Raw genomic sequence first — 12,276 nt, forward strand, 5'->3', positions numbered from 1 at the left:
ACAGTCACAGGGGCCCCAGTTTAAGGTACAGAAGGTTAATATCTGACTTTGGCTGTGCTGCTAAGTAAGTGGGCTTGGATCCAGTCCCTCAAGGCCAGCTGGTGCTTAGGACTAGCCCACTATCTAGGGACTTCCTGGAAACAGCTCCTCAGGAACTGGATATTTGTTTGGAAATTAAGTTTATAATTAAGCAGTGTCAATTACTGAGAGGTCAGTGCTTCATCTGCACACAGCTGCTATTTAGTTTTTAGCACTATAAATTTATCATCAAAGTCTTCTCTTTTAGTTAACAGAGAAAGAAAAATTTCTTTACTTGTTGTTCAGTTCCCCTAATGTCAGTTGACTTCAAAGGGGGGACACATTGCAAGAATCTCTTTGTTTTAATTAATAGGAGAAAGTGATTTCCATAGGCTCAACTTAACTTTCATATATACAAGTGTCCTAAGACAATGAATCCTTGACCATCATGCCATGAGCCATTTCTGCAAAAGTTTCAGTACCTTATGTCAGCCAGCAGCTACTAGAGGCCTAATTATTGTACAGAGAATTTTTCATTATTAGTTATATTTTGGATGTGAGCATTTTCGAGTGGAACTGTAAGATCAGTTTTCAGGAAAAAAAGTAAAAAATTCAGAAGCTGTCTATATGGCAGTACTGACTCTGGAAGAGTTCTTGAACTTCTCATTTTCAAAGCCTTTGACAAAAGTTCTTTTGGAGTTGAATCTTTAGGCAAAAAAAATGTTTTTTTTTTAATGCAAGTACTTTGCTCACAAGGACTGGAACAGCTCCAGCATGCCTAAGGCTTACCTCTAAATCAGTGGCTGACATAACAGAAATTAAAGATTTAGGATAGTTTAACAGATTTACAGGTGGAAGTCTCAAATAATTTACATAAAAGCAGGCTGGTGAAGCCTCAAGGCAGGAGAGTGCAAAATATATTTTAAAAAATCATGATACATTCTACTAAAATAATCATGGATATCAAAAATATTTACTTTTTATTATTTCTTTAGATTTCTTCTGGGAAGATTTTGTTTGAATCCAAGTAATTTTCATTCCTGCATCCATATTACCCAATGTCAACATCATCAAGAAAATATAACAAATATAGCAAGATTTGGCAACCTCCTGTTGTTACAGTGATGTCCTAGACTTCACAAAACTGTAGGATCTCATATTATCTGGAAAAACAGAGCACCACATTTTGTTTATGTTTGTTATGACTATGCTAGGGAATAAATGAAGATTCCTTTCACAGATTAAGAATGCTTCCCACACACCCCCCCCTCCCCGCCGCTATTCAAAACTTTTCTTTCAGAGACTAAAACAATCGTGCTACCTTAGAGCGTTTACAGTGGCAAGGTTTTCTGGGGCTTCAGTACCCATTTATGACACTGGGTGGATCTCTGAAGTCAGGAGAACAAGAAAATAAATCTTTAATTGACACTGTTTTGGCATGAAAAGAGTGGATTGGGCTCCACCCTGTTTGTTAGCGTCTTGACTTCTCCATTTTTAATCTGCTTCAATGACAGAATGATTTCCTGTGGCATCACTTGTTGACTGAACAAATGGGAATAAATTATCATGTCAAAGCAGCAGAATAGGCAGTGACATATTCTTTCTGATGAGAAACTTCAGTTGCTGAAAACATTGGGAATCTGCAATTCTTTGTCACAGGACTTAAACTCATCTTACTTTTGAAATACTTTTCCTGCACAAGTCCTGCTGAATCTGGGCTGAACTGAAAAAGGTAAGGGATATTTCTGCTTAACTCTGAGCGCATCGTTATAGCCACCTCTTTTAGGTAAAATTTTCCTTCATTACTCTGTAGTTTTAGTTTTCCAGGGTGTCTTCACATTTTATACTTAATTATCCAGTTGCTGAACTGAAAAAGTCTTCAGTTCCTTAGCAGTGTTTGAAGTTACATATGGCAAGTTTTTGCCCTGGGAGAACCAGGACCAAAATTCCGTATTGCCAAAATCAAAGTATTGTATTTGCATGAGTAAATGTATTGATTTAATAAGCATTAATGATACAATAAAGAATCGTTCCTTATTGAAAAGCTAATCTCCCAAAATCCAGTTTATTGATCACAGAGAATTTGCTACTCTGCAAAATGTAGCTCTGCAAAATGTACCTAAATTTATAGTGCACTTAGCAAGTGTGTTATCCTCTAATATACATATTTCCAAGGAAACAATATTTATCTGGTTTAACAGAAAACTGAACATCTGCCCAGGTACCACGCAACATATAATTTTTCAGATACAACCTAACAAGTACAAATGTACAATTTACAGTAACTCTAAGAATTATGGCTTTTGATTTAGATTATAAATTTCATAATAATGTTGCAGTGTAGGTAAGAAAAGTAATTATCTTCAAAACCACGAGACACCACTTCTGTCTGTAGTAGTTTTGATTAGGCTACAACTAATGTATAGGGTCCTCTGTGGTTTAAGACCAAATCAACACAGGGCTTCTACATTGTATGAAATGTCAAAGGTCCCACTGTTCTGTGGATTTAAATTTGCATATACCCCACAGCTGGGTAATTCCCTCATTAACTTTCTTACAGTTTCTTTGGTAGTTATGCAGGTAACCACTGAAGGATTATTTTTATCCTGTGCAGAGATAAGACTTGGACTCGGTGATCCTTGTGGGTCCCTTCCAACTCAGCATATTCTGTGATTCTGTCATTTCTTTTATTACAGGATCCAGAGACTCTGCTTGGGTCTCAGGGCAACTTTTACAAATGTTTAATGAAATGTTTAATTAAAGTTTCATATGTATAAAAAAATCCTGGCAGACCATCTGATTTTACATTGTTCTTTATTAAGTTTCCCACGTGGTCTGAAACAAGAGGTTTACCAGTATTACTTCCCTTCCTTAAACCTGGCCCATTTGTGAAGTTTTTTTTAACCTTTTATGTTTGAACTGCTATTGATATGTAAAGTACATGTTGCTAATTCATAGAGACTCAATACCTCAGAAGTTAAGCTCTGTCTTCATAGTTGATGCTTCTGCCTTTCCTCTGTATATAGCATCCAGCCATAATGTAACACTAATAGTGTCTTTATTCAGTTTAAAATTCACAGCACTTTCAATACTTCCCTCTCAGCTTATCCCACACTTTTAGTAACATAAATAGTATAATAAGCTTCAAGGTGATTTAAGAGGCATTTTACATGCTTCAGTAGATTTTATATAATGGATGATAAATTTAAGTTAAGAAACATAACTGCAGAAAATAGTTGTGACAGCTATTTTTCTACACATCCCTAGTCAGAACTAAATTAAGTACATATGCAGTAACCTCTATTGTGCCTCTAATCTTAACTGACAGAAACAAATGCAAACTACATACAATAATGGATGAAGTGATGACTACTGTATTTCTCCTATCAGGTCTAGCAGGACCCCATAAGTATCCATCAGATATTTTCATTCATCTCTTTGATGTAGTTACCATCATCTACCTTGAGTTTTTGGGTCAATCTGCACGTAGTATCCCCACATCTTCCCTGACTTGCATGGCATCACAGCATTGTAGAGCCACAAAGGGTTCATTCCAAAATCCTTTGGTAAGTCTATTTTGTTAAAAAAAAATCCCACCCTCTTCACATGGTGTCATGTGAAAAGAGGCAGAAAAGATGAATTTTCTGTCCACTCTGTATAATTTTTTTTTTTTTCTATCAGTGTCCCCCCCAGGAGATCAAAGCCTTTTAATGTCCAAAACAGTCTGTTAGCGTCTTCTTAGATGAGACTCTTCGCTTACCAGATTCACTGAAATGGACAGGACATTTGATACCAGTTATATAGGGACAATACTAAATAGCAATAGGGAAACCCCTCAACCAGTTTCTCCATGAGTTATTTCACTGTCAGTGAAACTGTCAGCACCTCAAAATGGACTCATTCTAACAGTTCATGAAATAACATGTTTATTAATACAAATTTATGGGGTTCGTTGTGTCTGGAGTAGAGTCTAACTGCAAAAATTACATTTACACCATGTAGTAATAGTAATAAGACTGGGGATAAGCACACACTCTAAGGCAGAACAACTTACACAGAATACTAGTACCATAACACCTAAACAACAGCTCTAAAGCAAAGCCACTTAGAAAGCTCATGTTCTAAAGCAAAAGCCACTTACAAACTTAAAGCAAAAACCTCAGCACCTGCTCTAAAGCAAAAGCAGCAATGAAGTAATAAATAAAGCAAAAAATGCAAGTGCACACTATGAAGCAAAAGCAACTTACAATGAAGTAATAAGCAAAAACTTAAGCACAAAACAACTTAGTAAGCAAAAACTTAAGCACATACTATAAAGTGAAACTAACAAAGAATAAGTAAAACAACTTACAAAGAGTAAGTAAAAAATTTAAAGTACTATGGAGCAAAAGTAAAATTAGTATATATGTATAAAGCGATTGCTCACCCCAAGGCATTTGGAGAAGGTGGAGGGAGAAAAGGTAGCCCATCGGTTACCTTCACAGAATTCATAGAATTTCTCCCCTATTTTTGCTTGAGTCTAATCTCTTTTTATACTTTTTTTTTTTTAGGCAGTTTGAGTGGCTGTAGTCAATAAAGTAATTTTGGGGTCATATACAGATGAAATAAGCCCAAGGGTCCACTTCCTGAGTTCGGGGCAACCAGGATGTTTGCAAAAAAAGGTCGTGTTTTCTCTGTATCACTCCTTTCTTGGTTTTAATCCTTTTATCAGTTTCTGGGAATGTCTCCCCAGGTGTTGGGTTTTTCCAAGAAGCCATTAGGAGGTTTTTTTCTCCTTTTGTGTGGCCTTATCTATCACCTTACACGTGGAAAAGGCAGAGAACTGGAGTCAGTGTAGCTTAGAGCAACTGGACAAAATGTTGGAAAAAGGGAATGGGAGAAAATACAAAGTCATACCCTGCCTGTAGACTTGGCAAGTAAAACTCTACAACACATTGATTACACTGGCACAATTTCCCCTTCAATCAGCTGTTGTGTAGTTCAGTGCTGTTTTATTTTAGATGCAGATAAAGACATGATGAGCTACTGCTTGAAAAGTCTCAGTTAAAAATATTCGCATAGACACAACATTTTGGTACTTGAGCCACTGCTCAAGGAAAGCATAGTTTACCATCCTATTAAGGAGATTATTCTTGAAATGAGTCACATGTTTCTGTTGTTCTTCATCATCCAGTGGCTTACAGGCTAGTCTACTTTTTGAACCTCTACAATGAAATAAAAGTTCACAAATAGTTGGACTTGACAGCCTATTGATGTGGTTTCTCTATCAGGAAGAAGCGTTTAAGGATATTACAATATTATACTTCCCTTTTGGGAAGTGCTGCTGAGCTATTATCAAAACATATCAGTTTTGACTGACTTTTTGGAAAGCTCCAAAAGTCATGACAGAACATGAACAAAACTCTTGTAATACAGACATCCCTTAGAAAAGCCATTAGTTTCCTGGTTAGAGTAGTCAGTTAAAAATAGTAAACCCAATTTCAATCCTTGTTCTGCTTTGTTTGGACAAGTAAAGACTGGTAAACATTGGTCTTCTACATGCCCAGTGATTTCCCAGTCATTGATAAAACTGTCATGTCTGCAGCAAAAAATATCTCTAATATCTCTTTTTGAGCTCATTACATTTGATCTTGTTGACCAAAAAAAAAAAGGGGGGGGGAAAAAAAGAGCCTGTAAGAATCCAGGCTTAGTCACTAATAACCTGGAGGCCATATTTTTTATTATGACTTTATTCCATATCTAGATTTGGCTTTGGTTGACCCTTTTGTCCCTCAGTATTTCTTACAAATTATTTAAACACAATAAAAGTTAGTAATCTTAAATGTTCAGCAGTATTAACCGGAATTGTCTGCTAACACTGTAAAGGTGCGACATAGTTCTTTTGCTGAAGATCTGTCCTGGTTTAGGCTGGGATAGAGTTAATTCTCAGCAGCTGGTACGGTGCTGTGTTTTGGATTCAGTATGCCAGTAATGTTGATAACACACTGGTGTTTTGGTTGTTGCTAAGTTGTGTTTATGCAGGACTTTTTTGTGTATCATGCTCTGCCAGTGAGGAGGTATGCAACAAAAAACACCTGGGAGGGATCATAGCTGGGTCAGGTGATCCAAACCAGCCAAAGGGCTACTCCACACCATAGACCGTCGTGCCCAATATATACACTGGGGGAGTTACCTGGAAGGGGGTCAGTGAGGGTTCGGGGATGGAGTCTGGCATTGTCCGGCGGGTGGAGAGCAATTGTATTGTTCATAACTTGTTTTGCTTTTTATTATCATTATTATTATTATTTATTATTATTAATATATTTTACTTCATTTCAATTATTAAACTGTGCTTATCTCAACCTACACGTTCTGCTTTTGATTCTCCTCCCCATTGCACTGGGGTTGGGGGTGAGGTAAGCAAGCAGCTGCATGATTCTTAATTGCCAGCTGGGCTTAAACCAGAACAAGATCCTAAAACCTAACTATGATCTATGTGGAAAAAATATATATGTGCGTAGTTCCATCACTACTTCTCATTCTGCCTAAACAGGTCAAACTGCTGATTTGAATCATTATGTATTACAAGTTACACCCATGTGTATTGAGGCAGATGTGGAAGGACACATGTTTTCACAGGATAAAAATGTATGTAACTTAATGATTCTGAATCATTTAAAAGTTATCTAAATCTAAAAGCCAGCCAATCCTGTTCCCTTGCATAGCTATTATTCTATCAGCATAAACTGTGCTCTACGTCATACAGCGATAAAGAGCAAAGATGCAGCTTTGATGCCAGTCAATGGTACTCTGCCAAGCAGACGCCCTAAGAGCCCAAAGTTTGCTCTCTTGAAGTCCCGAGCAGTGACCTTGCTGTGTGCCCTCCTCATAGCCCTAAGGATCTTGGACACCACCATTTCATGGTCCATGCAGCCAAGGCTGCCCTTGATCTTCATATGATCTACCAGGTGCTCCTTGTTGGTGAGAACAAGGTCCAGCAAAGCACCTCTCCTTCTTAGCTCCTCTGTCCCTTGGAGAAGGAAGTCACCATCAACACACTTCAGGAATCTCCTGTATTGCTTATGCCCTGATGTGTTGTCCTTCCAGTAGATACTGGTATAGTTGAAGTCTCCCATGAAAATGAGGTCGCTCTTATCTGCCTATGGAGAGATGCATCTGCTTGGTCTTCCTGGTCAGGTGGCCTGTAGCAGACCCGAACTATAATGTCACCTGTCCTTGCCCTCCCTTTAATCCTGACCCATAAATTCTCAGTCAGATCCTCATCCATCCACAGGTGGAGCTCCATGCACTCCAACTGGTCATTGACATAGAGGTGTTGCACTCCGGAATAATCTCTAAACTGCTCAGAGTGGCTACATTTTTATTTAAGACTTTTTTAAAAAGCCTTTTTATTCATTATAAGCTCTAATTAGCGTCCGCAGAAAGAATCGCACACTCTTCATTAAGAGAAATTCTTTTTAATGTAGTGAGAAAAATGAGATATTTTGGCAAAAGGTTTTTACAGGAGTAAAATACAACCAAGAAAAAAAGCATATCACTAAAACATTCACCACAAAGACCCATTCCACGGGAAACACCCACTAAAAACAATCCATATATCAGCTTTAGTAAAACACAGTTCATTGGTTTCAAGTTACTCACAAAAAAAGGACAAGAGTAACAGAAGAAAACAGATTAAAAGGGTTAAAGACAGAACGAAGAGAGAAGGAGAGAAAGGAGAGGAGATCAGTTTCTGACAAGATTCAGTGATTCACATGGTGCCAGCTGGAGAGGGAGAAGAGAGAGAGAGAGACCACGTGGAGTCTCATGTATTTACAGAATTCAGTTTTCCCTCCCAGGCAGGATGTCTGGTCAGCGTCTTCCAGGCCAGAGTGAGCTGTGCTGTAGCCAGGCACAGGCTGCAGGGTCGCAGTGTGGGCAGGCTCCCAGGCAGGTCTGCCTTGACTGACAGCCCGGCTGCAGGGCCTGCAGCTCTGCCATGTGCAAGGCAGCAAGCCTTGCCTTCAGCTCTGCCCTGTGCCCTCAGCACAGGCCTTACGTGCCAGCCCAGCCCTTCCCCACATGCACACACACACACATACACATACACAGAGCGAGTTGGTTCCAACCCATATCAATAATTCAGTGAGATTTGGATCCAGGATCTTGCAAGAGGGCAACACCACCTCTTCATCTCCCTTAATTGTCCTTAAGAGTCTGTATCCTTCCATTCCAACACTGCAGTCTTGTCTCCACCATGTCTCCATGATTCCAGTAAGATCGTAGCCCTGCAGACGTCTCTAACTCCTCTTGTTTGTTCCCCATGCTGCGAGTGTTTGCATGAAGCCACATCATTTGGACCCCTTGATGAAGCCAACTCTCTGGCAGGAATGGCTGGAATTCCTTTGTGCTGCTCTTCACGTGCTCTCGTGATGGCCCATGATCCTTCTCCAGACTCTGGGCATCTCACGCTGGCGCTGGCACTGGCACCAAACTGGTAGGAGCGGGATGGATAGAGGTTCCCCTCTCCCAGCAACTTTAGGTTAAAGCCTCTTTACCATCTTGGCAAGCCTGTGATTGAAGATGGTGATTCCTTGTGCATAATCCTTTCAGATCTTTACCTGCCTTACTGTTACTCTTCGCCTTTAATGAATTACCCACTGCTGAACTTTTTTTTTTTAATTACCTTATTTTTACAATCTAGATCAGTCTCTTTAACTTCTGTGTGTAAAGTGAAAATATACTAGAGATATGATAAGCCTGAACACCTGCTGCTTTCAATATATTGGTCCTTTCCTGAGTTTCTTGCTGAAGTAGAAGAATACAGTGTAAACACATAATAAAAAGGTAGGTCATGTTTAGTAAATAACCAGAAAAAAAAGACAATCTTGCTTCATCAGAAAACTATCCTGGGTAGTCTCAGAGTATATAATGCCATCGTAAAGTATTTCCAGCGGAGAAAATGTGAGACCAGAAGGGATGGATTTATATCTCTGAAAGTATCCCAGAATCTCAAAGAGAAAATAGTATAAAATTGATTTAATCTAATCATATGAAATAAGTAGAAATAATAACTGAAATAAGTAGAACACTATCCTGGTTTTGGGTTTTGGGTAGGATGGAACTAATTTTCTTCTTAGTAGTTGGTACAGTGTTGTGTTTTGGATTTGGTATGAGAATAATGTTGATAATGCACTGTACAAAATGCTTAACTTGAAATAAAATTGATATACCCACTGAAATACCAAATCAATTTTGAAAGGCAAAGTAATACTTTGGATACTCTGAAAATGTCAAAACATTTCAGGCTACTGTGAATAAATTTAATTGGTATCATTGATAAACTGATTTGACACAAAGCTAAAGCCTGCCCACACATATTTATAAATATAATATTCAAAGCTTCTTTCTGTTTTCTATTCTTTTTTGGTGAGGCAGTTGTATATTTACTCTTTGTTTTCTGCTTTATAGTCCACAAATCCTGCTATGAATAGTTTCCCTACAGTGCTAATTGCAGACATTTTTGACTGCCTCAAAAATGCTTTGAATTCATCTGTATAGTAACTCCTCTGGTATGAAAATTACTGTTTGCAATTTCATTGGTATTTTCACAGGCACTACTAATTATGGGTGCTCTACTTAAGGCGAATATTTATCTGCAGTATTACTTTTTCCCTTCTGTTTTCTGTAACTATCTAATGACGCTATCAGCATAAAATTTTACAGTCTTACTATTTTGTTTTTTCTATGAGTGTGATTATTATTCAAGACCCTTGAGAGCAGCTATACTTAGTACAATGTTAACAATATTTACAGATTTTTAATTTCATGTCTTCAGTCGCTTGAAAAGACAAGTTTAACAATGGAGAATAAAAGATGTTTAAATTAGTATTTCTCTTTTAATCTATATTACTCATAATGCATTCTATCAAGCACGAATATGAATAAAGTTTTAAGCAGTAGAGAGAAATGTAAAGTACTATCTCAGAGATAAAAAAGCAAACAAGAAAAACCCCCAAAAACCCAAAAAAAACCAACAAAACCCCCCAAAACAAACAAAACCAAACAAACCCAAAAAAACCCACAAACAAACAAACAAACAAACAAACCCACAGAAAGTCTTTGTATCTTCATAAAAATTTGAAAATGTTATGCCGTATTATGGCAAATATACTAAATTCTAATGTATTCCTGGGAAAAGAATGTGTATTAAAGAGTGATTAGCATGCTCTGTGCAGTAACATATTATTATCTTCATTTTGTCATGCTGCCTTTAATCATCTCACATTCCCATGTACTTCTAGACTGCGCTTGGTCGTGCTTTGCCTCCTGTACATTTAGGTGAAAGGTAAGAAGAAACTCTTCTAAATATTGAGCAGCTTATAGCTGTGACAATCTTTTTCTTACTTAATTCCTCAGATTTTTATTATTGCAAGTGTGTATTTGTAGGAGAAAGTGTGAGGAAAAGCTTTCAAGTCTCTTTGTCTCAAGCAACTTTTACTTGCCAGTTTTTTAATTCTCAGGTTTATCAATATTATTAGGTATGAATGAGGAATGTGGGGTTTTTATAAGTAAAAACTTTCTGAAATGTATGTATTGCATATATTAAATACACATGATACTCTTCTTACTGATTCGGGATGGCTTTTTAAATACATTAATTCTGAATGCACATTATTGCAAGCATCTAGATTGCCATTTAAATTTAAAAAAAAAACAAACAAACAAACTTTTACCTATTAAAAGTGTTATGATAGTATTCTTATTATAATAATACAGGTCCTAGTAAAAAAAGGACAACATCTAGGAAAGATGACTTCAAGCACAATGGGCCGATTACAGCAACTGCTGTAGACATTACTTTCAAAACCATGGCTACTTCTTTCAGTTTCTAAATGCAGAAAGATGTCTAACTTAGAGTTCCTGCCTTTCTCGTTTTCTACTATACTTGTACCATTTAATGTGTACCGACCTACTGAAGGAAAATTTATTGGCAATTGAAAACACTGGAAGAGGAATGTATGAAGTCACATTTAACAAAAGACTTGGAGCTGAAAAAGGAGTCAAAGCCAACATTATTCATGCCATGGTTGTGAAAGATTTCCTGACCAGAACTACCTTTCTCACGTGAGGTGTGGAGAGCAGTACTCCCTTTTCTCACTTAGGTAAATTCCAGCAGATTCTCAAATCTTTGTTCGCGAAGCCTAGCCATGAAATTCAAGCAGCAGCAGCAGCACCTTTGGCTTTAAACCAAGATGCAAGGTCTGTGGATAAACCAGCACAATAATCTGGCATATCCCTAAATCAGTGCCAAGTGCTACCTCACAATTAAATGCAATTAAGGATGTACTTGAGTGAATAAGTTTATGGGAGTTGGTTACACCTGAACAAGTAGCTACTTGTTCAGCCACCAGTCTAAACAGAGTTGATCTTGGCCTGATTGAAAATTTCAGATACTCAGATTTTGGCAGGAATATCTAAATGTCATGTCAGTGTTATGCTATGTTACAAAGTAGCCCAGCTACTTAGTCCCTGATTCATAGATCTTCAATTCAGAGTTCAGATGGTAGTTTAATTTAATTAAAATTTGGGAGGTAAAAAGGAAGACTAGATATGCCAAAATTCAGTCCCGCTACGTTAGTATTCATGTTTTAGTTCAAATAAAATTTGGGTGTTACATGTCTTTATTATCAATAAATACAGAGAAGTAAGGTAAAGCCTTGTCTAAAGCATGTCTTCCAAATTTTGGTTCTAATTGCCTGGAGAAAATCCATTGTAAACACCCAGGTGTTAACTTTTACCTTTGGAATAGGCCTACTGTCTTCAGCTAAAACCACGTATCTGAAAATCTTTGCAGAATATGGTCCTTAGTTTAGGTAACATCTGAAGAAGCTCTGAGTGATAACTGAGTATTTTTTTCACAACACCACAAAATTAAAGTTTCTGTTGCAAAAGAATCCACAACCTGGACTGTGTTCACATCCTGTTAGAAACCTACTCCAGAGGCTGAATGAAAATAATAGAACATGCCTCAAAGATAAATGGGTGCCAACAAGCCAGAAATAATCTTAAATTCAGTAGGGAAATTATCAACTCTTAAACTAAGAATAGTCACTTGAATTTTTTCATTTAAAAACTATTCCTGTTGTATATAAAAGAAGATTTTTTATTTCCCTTTTTCCTATTACTCTGCCTCTCAATGAATATAAATATTCTATGCTGCTGCTGCCACAAGTCCATGAACAAAAAGCACCTGAGTTTAGTGATGTTCATGAGGTG

This window comes from Empidonax traillii, unplaced genomic scaffold, assembly GCF_003031625.1.
Source record: "Empidonax traillii isolate 1590-97213 ecotype Southwest subspecies unplaced genomic scaffold, ASM303162v1 scaffold252:size1141739, whole genome shotgun sequence".
Classification (NCBI taxonomy): domain Eukaryota; kingdom Metazoa; phylum Chordata; class Aves; order Passeriformes; family Tyrannidae; genus Empidonax; species Empidonax traillii.